At 42.2% G+C, this 12940-nt stretch overlaps 1 long non-coding RNA gene across 1 annotated transcript; it reads right to left on the minus strand.

Annotated features, from left to right (window-relative positions):
• Nucleotides 1–2576: 2576 nt before the first annotated feature.
• Nucleotides 2577–10099, minus strand: LOC308458689. Its single transcript, XR_013977621.1, has 3 exons — nucleotides 9961–10099; nucleotides 4870–4969; nucleotides 2577–2796 (listed from the first exon to the last, which is right to left on the minus strand). It is a non-coding gene; the product is annotated as an uncharacterized lncRNA (long non-coding RNA).
• Nucleotides 10100–12940: the final 2841 nt, after the last annotated feature.

Below are 12940 nucleotides of genomic sequence, written 5' to 3' on the forward strand. Positions count from 1 at the left end.
CGGCATCATGCAATCTTGCTGGTGGCCCCAGAGGGGAGTCTGGGGACTTATGACAAGATGGAAGCAAGTCGGTGCTTTAGAATATTCCAAGCAGGACAGGGATGGCTCGTCACACGGAGGTAGTTTTCAGCGCCATTCTTGCAGTGACAGATTGTAATGTGTGCTGTGGTATATAACTTGAGAGGATAAAAACAGAGGCAAGCCAGAAGACGAGGAGCTGGTTGTGATCTACACCACATTTCTCTATGCAATGTATACTTTTGTAGGGCTACACCTTTGTTGAAATATATTCTGTGCCTCAGTTAACCTGACACAATAATAGGCCTTGCTTTGCGCACTGGGACTTACTGCCTATTAAACACACTATGAAATGCAAGCGTAAGCTATCCAACAGCTTACTGGAGGATTTCTACTGACACAGTAAAACACACAATAGAGATTTTGGTTCTTAATGGCAATATTAGGTGAACACAAAAACCTTATTATGCAGGAATTCAGACGTCACCAACAGAGACAGAAGGAGAACAGTGAATTTCTAGATCTAACGAGGCTTTGCTACAACATAATGCTATGTGAGGAACTAGCCAAGTGACGTTTTTCAGTGTTCAAAAGTTGAATTCAAGCCTCTGTTTCCAAGCATACACACTTGAAAGCAAATTTAGAAGCCACATGTCACGTTAAGAATAAAGTTTATGCTTCCGCAGAGAGTGCTGGATTGGCAAAGATGGCAGACTGCAATAATGATTGCTTTAGAAGTGATGCAGACATTGCTACCGACGGCCTATTGTTCACCCCAACATTCTACACACACACACACACACACACACACACCAGTTTTAAACACGCCTGCGGTTTTGTTAACTTGCTGATTTTATTCTGAAGAACTGACAACAAAGGATTTGGTGGGGGAGGGGGAAGGGAGGACTCCGCTAAAAAGTCAGTTTGTTCCCTCTTGTTAACAAGCATGATATTATTCATGACAAGAGCAAAATTTAGTGCTGAGTGTCATCTTCGCAGAGTCTAAAATTTGAGGAGACCAACTCCAAAAGAAACTGCAGTTTTGCAGCTGTCAACAAACTCAACAGGGGTGCCATCCACACACTCTTTTAGCTAGCTGGAGATATAAATTTTATTGGGAAGCGCAAGTTCTGAAGTTTGATCTCTGTCCAACAAGTCCATTGTAAATATACATACCGGTGTCAAACTGCAAATTGCATTTTGCAAGAGGAAAGAAAAACTTATTGTAAATTGAGATCATGCCAAAACATCAAATAAATTCTTCTTCTGCAGAACCAATGGAAAATGAAAATATTTTCATTATCCTAATAGCCCTCTTTTAAGAAATTAGAATTGTTTAGAAAAAAGCACCATAAAGCTGGAGGAGGGGGATATAAGCTGTCCTTCGGAGTTAACACTGAATGAAATCTCTTTTCTTTTGCAGTACTTGGGTTGGATCCAAACTTGCCAACAACAGAGCACCACTGGTGCTGCAAGGAGGGAGCAGGCATGTTTGACTGATTCTACTCTTGCTACTTTAATAATAATAATAATAATAATAATAATAATTGTACCCCACCCATGTGGCTCTGGGTGGCTTCCAACATATATAAAAACATAATAAAACATTAAACATTAAAAAGCTTCCCTATACAGGGCTGCCTTTAGATGTTTTCTAAAGGTTATATAGTTACTCATCTCCTTGACATCTGATGGCAGGGCGTTCCACAGGACGGGCGCCACTACCAAGAAGGCCGTCTGCCTGGTTCCCTGTAGCTTCACTCCTTGCAGTGAGGGAACTACCAGTAGGCTCTCAAAGCTGGACCTCAGTGTCTGGGCTGAACAGTGGGGGTGGAGACTGGTATTAACCAGCCTGACTCCTTAGCTGGTGACTCTGCCGTCTCCAATTCTGTGTCTTCATTGACACTTGACTAGAGGGTCATTAATGCTCTTCCTCTTTTTCCACATTCCAGCTGGGGAATGTTAATAAAGCACCACACCGCCAGGTGCCTAAGGATGGAAAAGGTCACATCACTTCAGCTACAGGAAACTTTTTTAAAAGCCCAGAACTTTCCCAAGACAGAGCTGAAGGAGGAGGAGATGTCAGAAGGAAAAGATGCAAGGCACAATTTGCTGGCTTGCTGCTGTTCCATCAGCTGAGCTGTGAAGGTGGTTCATGGTGCTTAGCCTCCTTGCTGTGAGCCTCCTTATAGTGCATCTGTTTCCAACCTAAAAGTCCACATAGATGTGACAGCTATTAGGAAACGACAGGCAAATTATATTATTAGCCCCCACATTAAAAAAATAATAATTTTAGAATACACTGCAGCAGACAGAAGAGGTTGTATTTTGTTTACCATAAACAAGCCGTGGATAAAAGATGTCACCTACAGCTTTTCACACCGAGCTTATTAACTATATGATTCCGTTAGAAACATGTCTCTGGGTAACCAGCTTAACACAGTGCATTGTGGTTATGTCCAGTGAGCAAACTGAAAGGCTTTATTTTTTGTTGAAAGCCTTTGTACTGACTCTCAAAAGCGTTATGTCTCCGATGTAAAAATACAGCTACAATATAGTTTTGGTATTGATTTTGCTTTCACAAAGAGGAGGGAGGGAAGGGAAAATAAAGTACATGTTTGCACATAGGTACTTCTATTGTGACATCTCTGAAATAGATGTATGCTATCAATATCAACATCTCTGTAACCACACAACAGATCTGAAAGACCTGTGTAGGGATTCTCGCACTCCCTTCAATTGCTCCTTGTGCCGGACTTTCAATCTTTCAGAATTCACCTGAAATACAGACAGAAGTGAGAGATGTAAAAAAAACCCCAAAAACACACACACAGAGAGAAAGGGGTAGGAATGATAAACAAAGAGAAAATGACAAAGATGGCCTATAGCAGGAATGGGGGGACTTGTTGGACTCCAACTCCTATTAGACCTAGTAGACAGCATGGGAACTGTTATGTACTGAGCTGAATAGGATCCAAAATGCAGCAGTCTGATTGGTCCTAGAACAATAGGATCCAAAATGCAGCAGTCTGATTGGTCCTAGAACAGTAGGATTCAGAATGCAGCACTCTGATTGGTCCTAGAACAATGCAGCAGTATGATTGGTCCACAGGAGCCACCCAATCCAGCTCCAGGTGGAAGTGAATCCGCAACCTGATTGGCCTACAGGAGAATCCTGAAATTAGCCAATCACATCTGGCCCATTGTGTAAATAATGTATATAAAGCGGATATTGTGGGGGAACTTCCATTCCTTGCTACTGTGAGCTGAATAAAGAGCATGAAATCCACACTCGACTCTGAGTATATTTCAGGAATGTTAGTCCAACAACATCTGGAGAGTCACAGGCTCCTCACCCCTAGATCTTTCTTGAAATGCGTGGTTTCCCCACAGTAGAATGCATATGGACACAAATGGTTTCATGGACCATTGCAACCAAACATTCCAACTTGGGCATTCTCAAATTATCTTTTAAAATAAGTATAGCTTCCACTTAAATTTCTTGGTGTTTGTAATTTGGTCCATGTAGTATTGGGGTCCCAAGGAACATATGGCTTTATAAATAAAAAACCAGCACTTTGACTTGGGTTGAGCCACTAATGGGTAGCCAGTGTATCACAGATGCAAAGAGAGGAAGTTCTTCTTCTTTTCTATGCTAATTAATGTTAATCAAGGGATTGACAATTGGAAAAGTAACCTCACTTGTTGAAACTGAAAATGTTCATTTAATAAATGTGCAGCAATTGGTTGGTGGATAGTTGTCTGAAAAGGAGTTAAGTTTTAAAAAAGCAAGGACAGTCATACCTCGGGTTAAATATGCTTCAGGTTGAGCATTTTCAGGTTACGCTCCGCGGCGACCCGGAAGTAACAGAACGCATTACTTCCGGGTTTCACAGCTTGCGCATGCGCAGACGCTCAAAATGACTTCACGCGCATGCGTGGAAGCAGCGAAACGTGACCCACGCACGTGCAGATGCACAGTTGCGTGTTATGTTCTATTCAGGATGCGAACGGGGCTCCGGAACGGATCCCGTTCGCATCCAGAGATACCACTGTATATTGTAATGTAAGGTTATTTGTAATGTTCGAAGTTAAACTAGAGTTAACTGGGGAATATGATGCAACATCAAGGAGAACTATTGACACATTCAGGAGGGCGTGCAGGAAGTCAGATTTGGTAAAATGTTGAATTTGTTCAGATTTGGGAAAATGTTATTTTGTTTTAATTTAATTTAATTTAATATGTTTTAATTAGTGATCAATTTGGGAAAAAATGAAAATCAATAAAAAAGATTTGCAAAAAAACACACAGGGGGTTGGTGGTATGTGTTCAAATCACCTTGCTGCAGTGAGCAACCTGGCTGCTGAATCCTGCAGCAGCTGCTGTTTCCAAACTGCCTTCAATGGCATCCCAGCATCTAACATACACACATCCCAGCATATAACACAGTTGAGCCTTACTTCAACAGTGGCAATGTGGTAACATAACGGGCATGGGCCACACATAGAACTTATCTCCAACAGAATGAAATGGCCCAAGAGGCTCATGGGAAATGGCATAGGGGGCATCATGGCTTCCTCGAGAAGTGATTGTGTCACCGCCTAATGGTAGGGTTGCCTTGTTATTTGAACAACGGGTTCACATCATAATGCTCCACTCCTGGGTCTACCTTGCCTCTGGCACATTCACCCGAACAACAGACAACAGTTTCTCAGCCTTTTATGCACTGTAGAGCATGGGGCAAAATGATAGGGAGGATGGAAAGGTGCATTGATAAGATATACATTGGGAAAATATGACCACAATATCATAAAAGGTACTTAAGGAATTTCCAATAATAAAATGCTTACCTGTTTCCTTAGTATGAGCATTGCAGTGTTTTCTGTAATTTTCCAGGGCTGCTGCTGTTGTTGTTTTTCAAATCCTCTTTCTCTTGAATCCAGGCCACTTCTGAAATAAGCATTATTAATGCCACTGATTTAGCATCAATTGACCCGCATTTCTGATTTTGTCGGCTATTTCTTTCTTTGTGTGAAATTTATCACGAATCAAAGTCCTGACAATCCCCTGTATGCATATGCTTTGGGGCCCATGGAGCGTCTAGGGTAAACACTGCTGGTAGGCGGGCGGCATGTGAGCCATATTTATGCGACTGAGAGAAGGAGAAAGATATTCTTTGATCCTGACTTTGCCTGAAAAATGAATGCCATCCTCTTTTAAGCTCCAAAGGTGTGTGAAATCCTAATGCGGCACAGTAGAGGTTTGGATTAATAGCAAAGTGACGGTCATGACAGTCTAAAGAATTTAAGTGCTAGGCTTTTCACAAGGAAGATTTCTCTCTCTCTTCACCCCGCCCCTTTCAGCATCTTCTTAAGAAGGAGGTATTTTAAAGATTTGCTTTGCTGGATGGAGTGTGCCACAGAAAATCTCTAGCAGAAATGCCTTGCAAATCAGAGGAGCACATTTTTACTTTTGTTTCTATTCCATGGTGGGAACTAAACAGGTAAAGTTCTGGAGAGTGGCCAGCCTTTGCCTACCTCATGTTCTCCAGATGTTTTGATCTACAACTCCCATCAGCCCCAGCCAACACCTGCTGGAGGGCACCAGGTGGTGTAGCATAGGAAAGAGAGCTTACCCCACTGTTTCAAGCCAGAAATGATTCTTTCTAAGGACATCTTCAGTCCTGGCCAATTCCTTGGTTCTGCAAACTGGCCTTGGTCCAGTATACCTGAAGAAGTGTCACCACCTCCATCGTTCAGCCCGGACGCTGAGGTCCAGTGCCGAGGGCCTTCTGGCGGTTCCCTCACTACGAGAAGCCAAGTTACAGGGAACCAGGCAGAGGGCCTTCTCGGTAGTGGCACCCACCCTGTGGAACGCCCTCCCACCAGATGTCACCAGATGTCAAAGAGAACAACAACTACCAGACTTTTAGAAGACATCTGAAGGCAGCCCTGTTTAGGGAAGCTTTTAATGTTTGATGCATTACTGTATTTTAATATTTTGTTGGAAGCCGCCCAGAGTGGCTGGGGAAGCCTAGCCAGATGGGCGGGGTATAAATAATAAATTATTATTATTGCTATTATTACTGATCAAACTACACATTGTATACCAGCACATGTAATATAACAAGCTTTTTAATACTCTGGCTTCTCCTCAGATCATGAAAAGCAGTTTTGGGAGACATGACATATAAATATCAGAGATAGCAAAATGTGATCTTCCCAGATGATGGGAAAACTTGTCAGGAGGAAAAACATTAATGAAAATATCAGCGGCACATATCACATTTCATTTGCCAGTCTGTGTTTATCTGATTTCTCTGTCTATTCCTATCTCTTTTAGACAGACTTTATATCTTTTCAAATCAGCATAATCCCCATAGGGCTTCTGGAGTGCAAGTTTTGAATCTGAAGTTCATTAAGGTGCTGAATTTAATTACTTTGATATGCAGTTTACTGAGACCAATGCTGAAATCTATTTTTGATGGCATTGGTTTCAGAGATAATTTCTTTCTCAAGGTAGAAATAAACATTAGCAACATTTTAGTTTAGCACATTAAACACACACACATGGAAACTATTAAGCTAGTGCAGAAATTCAATTAAACAATAAGATGCCACATAAAGATAAATGAAGTTGCAAGCTTTTTAGAGAAAGCAGTTAACAAAAGACAGCTTATGCTTTCACACATCATAAAAAAATGCCCTGAACTGACTCAGCATAGGAGCTCCTGGCTGCTACAAAGATGTATAAATTCATCAAAACACCTGGAAGGGAAGCCTAGACATCAGGTATTATTTACCATCTTAAATTATTCCCACACAGCCAATGGTTGTCCCTCACATAGTAACTCCTAGCATCTCTTGCCACATGAGGGCTCATGCAAATTAAACCATCATCTCCAAATGAAATTGGTGTAGAACCGTCACTCTTTCACACAGGAAAAAGAAGGATACCTAAGGAGGGAGATTGTGAAGGCTATTTTTTTCTTTTTTTAAAAAAAAGCATGGGTGATCTGGTAAGCTGGTCTTGAAATTGCTCCGACACAGATCAAATTAATCATTTACTATCCTGTTGTGTCATGGGCCAAGGCTTCCCCAGTTTATGCATTTATAATAAAATTGCCATATTTTCCCATCTCTAAGATGCCCCCATGTATAAGATGCTCCCTATTTTGGGGGACTCAGAGTTAAGAAAATGGGAGGAGATGTATCCGTGTATAAGACGCCCCCTAATTTTTGACATTATTTTTAGGAAAAAATCTAGTCTTATAAACGGAAAAATACAGTACTTTAAAAAAAAAATCAGCTGTGATTGGTGTTGGGTATGGGGGTGGCACTCACCTAACACCCAAGGCAGTGAGGGTGGCATTGGTTCTGTTGGTGTGGCTTGCACCAAGCTTACCACAGCCTCACCCCTCCTTTCCTCGCTCCCAGTAAGCTGCAGTGACTACCTGAAGATCCAGTGAATATTGAAGCTCCACCATAACATATGCTACTGTTTCTGACACCTCACCTTTCCTTAAAGCAATTCACGGTGGTGAACACAGTTTCCTCCATTTTGTCTATGCAACAATTCTGTGAGGAAGGCAAGGCTGAGGTAGTGACTGGCCCAAGGTCACCCAGTGAGCTCCACTGGTGAGTGAAGATTTGCATGTGGATTTCCCCATTCCTATAAGATGTTTCATCCTTGGCATGTATCAAATGAAATGTTTAGTGGGTCAAAACCCCATCTCCTAAGAAGACAGAGGGATCTCTCTCCCATATAAATTGACAGGGGACTTAGCCTGAAGAAGCTGTGGAACTAAATTATTTAGTATGAATTTGCCTGCATGCTGATAAATCATTACACAGCCCAATCCCATACCATTCCTTTCTCTCATCCCAATAAAGGATAAAAAAAGGAAAAGGTAAAGGTTAAGTCCAGTCAAAGGCGACTATGGGGTTGTGGCGCTCATCTCACCGAAGGAGCCAGCATTTGCCCCCAGACAGCTTTCCGGGTCATGTGGCCAGCATGACTGAACCGCTTATGGCGCAATGGGACACCATGATGGAAAGCAGAGCACACAGAAACGCTGTTTACCTTCCCACCACAGTGGTACCTATTTATCTACTTGCACTGGTGTGCTTTTGAAAGGCTAGGTTGGCAGGAGCTGGGACAGAGCAATGGGAGCTCACTCCGTCGCAGGGATTCGAACCGCCGACCTTCTGATCAGCAAGCCCAGAAGGCTCTGTGGCTTAGACCACAGTGCCACCTGCATCCTATTCCCAATATTAAAACAAACATCAATGCAAGTGAAGAGGAAGAATAGGCACACCATTGTCAACAACAATAATACTCTGAACCAAACTTGCCTCTTGATCCAGGGCAACAACGGCGGCGTCCTCCACCTGTGAACAGTTTTGCAAAGTACATTTTTTCATCTCCTGTTAGAAATCATTTCTGCAAGTGCATCACAATGTACTTTACGAAGCAGATGGGCTAATAAGCTGCACCAAAGCCAGCCCCCCTGCAGTTTCCATCACACGCTCGGCTGCCTGGCAAAGGCTATACCTCTTTAAAGCAATTATATGCCCTGACAGGACAAGGGGACGCTGCCAACTCCATATAGCTTACCTATACAGTAGAAAGTCACCTAATTAACAAGTCGCTTTGATTAATTAACCCTGAGAAAGGCATCTGGCATCTGTGCTAAAGGTAAAAGCAAACACCTTGTTGTGACAGTTACTGAAGGATGTCACCGGGCAGATTTTTTTTGGAAAGGGTATATATAAAGATTAATTGCAGCTGAAAAGCATCAGCTTCCCTCCTGGTTTGCTTGTCAGCAATTTCAGCATTGCGCAGAGCCAAAGCCTCTTGCCTTGCCGCCATTGGCTGAACTGCTCTGACGTCATCCACAGTCTGATTTGGAAAGGCAGTGAGCCAAAGGAAGGCTGGGTAGCGGAAGCAAATGGTGTTCAAGTTGAAAAAGGTTCCTTACCTTTGTTTTAGACATTTGCTAAAAAACAGTCCCTCATGCAAGCCCAGTTGAATCATATGATCAATTCAAAAGCAAAGATCAGTTTGTCATTCTACTCAGCCACCTGTCTGAACCCTATTGTGGAGCAAGCCAAGATTCTAGGATCTCATAACCGGGGTGAGGATTTCAGCCAAGCAGAGATCCCAACCTGAGCTTAGGACATGACATGGTTAATCTTCCCCACAGACCCCTTATGGGCCCCCCTTCACTATGTTGATCCTGCCCAATGCCATTTCTGCCTTCTACATAACAGACATTATTAATGCCTTCATTTCATGGAAGGAAAGGTGAAACCCTCCTGTGGCGTTTGTATGGAGCCCCTGGTCGTCTCATGGACTATTGACCCGTACACCACTAATCCGCTGCCACCAACCTGGTCCTCCCCGGTAAAATCACTTCAGCCTCAGTCAGGTTCTCAATTAATAAAGAAGAGTGTATTTTATTTCAGACACAAACAAACTTTTATCGGCATTCCAAACATTGTTGCTCTTTACTTTCTTAGTCTTATTTTCCTCTCTCTATATCTTCTACCTCCCCTCACTCAAGAATCCACTGCCCTAACTGTCTATTACCAACTGCCTACCAACTGCTTCTCCAACTACCTTTCCCAACCAGCCAACCCACTAAAACCAACCAACTACCCACCAACAACTCCCAACAACAACCAACTCAAACCTTGGGCTAAGCCCTTTTATACACAGGTAGGCTCCGCCTCCGGCTTTCCTATGGGTCTATATTTTTAACCCTATCTCTCCCCCCTGTACAGACAGGCTCTAAACAAATGGGCAAACACCACACCTCCCAACCAAGAATCAATTAAATTCCTTTCTGGACTCATTAACCAGCAACCCAAGTAGCTTGGTGAAGGCTTTAATGTGAGGGTGGGCACATGGGAAGTTTGTGGAATAAAATGGCCCCATACCCAGGCAAGTGAGGTCTTTTGTAGCTTCTGTTCACCTTCTATCTCTCATGAGATCCTGTAGTAGGATCCTTTCATGGGACCCCATGAGAGCCCTGATCTGGAAGCAGAACTCCGACTCTCCTTCACTGCTCTCTGGGTCATGTGTCACTGTATATCTTAGCTCAGTTGAAACACTTATTTTTACCTATTCTAAATGATTGAAGTAATTAGCTGTTTAATTTTAGGAAAAGCAATCTTTTGACTTCAAGAAGATGAGTGGTGTTCTTTTGTGCATGGGGGTGGCTTGACTGCGACAAGGAACAGGAATTCCCCCCAAAATCAAAAACTACTTTGATATAGGCAATGATTGCACATCTGCATCTTTAAAAAAAGCCAGTAATGCTAAAACAACAACAACAGCAACAGCAACAGCCACGAGAGGTGACAGGGCTTAGCCTAGTCTGCAAGCCACTCCCTATACTTGCCTATAGTATATGCTTGCCTATAGTAAATTGTTTACATTTCTCATGAAACTCTACACATGGTACTGTTTCCTTATTGGTGCTGCACAAGCCCCTGTGTTAGGAAAGGGATTTAAAAAATGCAGCCCTACCAACTCTGAAGATCATCATACATCAGTGGTATGTATTCTGATCAGATTCATCTTATGACATGGCCATCACAATCCACTAACTAGCCATATTAGTGATTGAAAGCCTGTATATGGTTTCTTCTTCCTCTTCCTCGTCTTCCTCTTCTTCTTCTTCTTCTTCCTCCTCCTCCTCCTCCTCCTCCTCCTCCTCCTCCTCCTCCTTCTTTTCTTCATGTGGCAGGTGAAAAACTGCCCCCTTGACAGAACACCACATGTAGCTTGGCCTTCAGAGGATTGTTTCTGGTAAAAAATGGAATCTGCAGTGCTAAGACAATAACTTACTCACTCTGCTTCTCATCTGACCAATGGCCTGCCCCTGTTCTCTTCTTTCATTCAAGTGCTATTCACACACCTGTATGCCGCTACAGATTATTCATTGACAAATGTAGGCATTCAGTCCCTCACTCAGGAATGAAGCCAGTAAGATAATGTGCTTTGGACACCTGAAGTGATACTCCTTGTCTTTTCAAACGAAGACAAAAGGAGGGACTAAATAAATTGAAAATGAATGCCTGCAGCATTCCTTGCTTCTCTTTCTTAAAGAGGTTCAGGATCCCCTTAACAAGCATTAGACAAGTTTTCATATTAAAGAGTAAGGAACTGTAAAGTACCACTCATGCATACTCGCAATCCATAGGGAAGAGTGACTATCATGTTGGAGTACTCCTGTTCAGTGTTTCATTCTTCTTCCAGGATGCTCCATTCCATCCTCCCCACTTTCTTCCCATTGTTTTCTTTCCAACAGACAGGAAGTGTACACTGAAGATGTTTCATCCAGATTGAGTTTATTCCTCCTCCCTACAGAGCTTTTTGTATTTCTGTATGTATACCTTGGGGTTCTTGTCAGCCTGCTACCTCCCTCTTCTGTGCAAGTGGTGCCATTTTGGCTACATAAGGAGTGGCACTCAGAAATTTAAGATTGCTAGTCTAAATATTGAGCTGTAAAATAAGATTCACTGCTGCCTACCCCCTTCTTTCTATGTATATATGATGGCACTTGGGCTCTGATCCACCTGTAGTCAATGCATAAGCAAGCTGATAAGGCATGCCAGGTAGAATGTGAGTGACTGCACTTCCTCTTTTAAGCAATGCATTGCCAACAGAATATATCAGGGTTGGGAAAACTGTGGTCCTTCAGATGCTGGACTACAACTCCCATAATCTCTTACCTACCCTTGTTCATGCTGATTGGGGCTGATGGGAGTTGGTGTCCAATCACCTCTGGGGGTTACAGGAGCTTTATCTACACTTGGCAGTGTATTCTATGCCTCTTATTTACACCAGTGGTTCTGATCCAGCTAGTGACATGTGTGCCTAAATCTGGTTATGCGCATGAGTCTTCCTTAGTTGAATTGTGCTGTTTGCCTGTATCCTTTAGCAGAGAAAGAGAATTAATCATTTTTGCATGTTCTGGTTTGCACTACCTCCTAAAGAGTAAACAATTACAGCGATGCCAATTATGTGACTAGCAGAAAACGAGCTCTTGGATTATGAGTATGAATCATTTAGTTTCAAATCTTGCTTCTTCTCTAGAGATTGTATATCTTTTACGTTTTACAGAAATCTGAGATGTTTTCCCAATTAAAATGTGTTTATTGCATTAATTGGCCCAACTCTGCTATGGTTCTAGAAAACAGTCCATTTTTGTGTTGCGAATGATTTTCCAAACTCTCAGTTTTTTTAAAAAATACCCATTTAATATATTGTCATCAAATGAAAGACACCTCAGATTGCCTGTTAGCTAAGATCAATTTAAAACATTTCGTAGCTGGGGTAAAATATGTTTTTGCTTCTGGTGGAAGATAAGCAGCTCCAAGTGCACCAGCAGAGACTCAATCGCATGATACTTTTCTCTGCTTTAAATCAGGGTTGCTTCACCAAAAGACAACTCAATTGGCCATTCATTCGGTATGTTACCTACCCCCCAACAAACAAACATATTGTTCAACAGAAAATCCAGAGGGCTGTAGACAAAAGGTCTATGCCAAGGATGGGCCACCAGATGTCATTGGACTACAATTCTTATTCACTCTGAATTGGAGTCCAACAACGCATAGGTTGCCACATATTCCCCACCAGTTGTCTGCATTAACCTAGAACTGGAGGCTTTCATATGTAGGGCCAACTTGAAGGGTGCATGGCCAATAGTGACCAGAATGAGTTGGGTCTTTGTTATATAATAACAAAGACATTTGGGGTAAACAGACAAAAAGGTAAACATATACATTGAATGTACTATTTCAGGTTGCAAATTGAATTTTCACGAGGCCTTTAAAAATAATTACGTAAATCAAAAACTGATCTGGAAATAATGGAGAACTATACTTAACATTAGAAAAATGATAAACT

The sequence above is a fragment of the Podarcis pityusensis genome, assembly GCF_964106645.2.
Source record: "Podarcis pityusensis genome assembly, chromosome: 1".
Classification (NCBI taxonomy): domain Eukaryota; kingdom Metazoa; phylum Chordata; class Lepidosauria; order Squamata; family Lacertidae; genus Podarcis; species Podarcis pityusensis.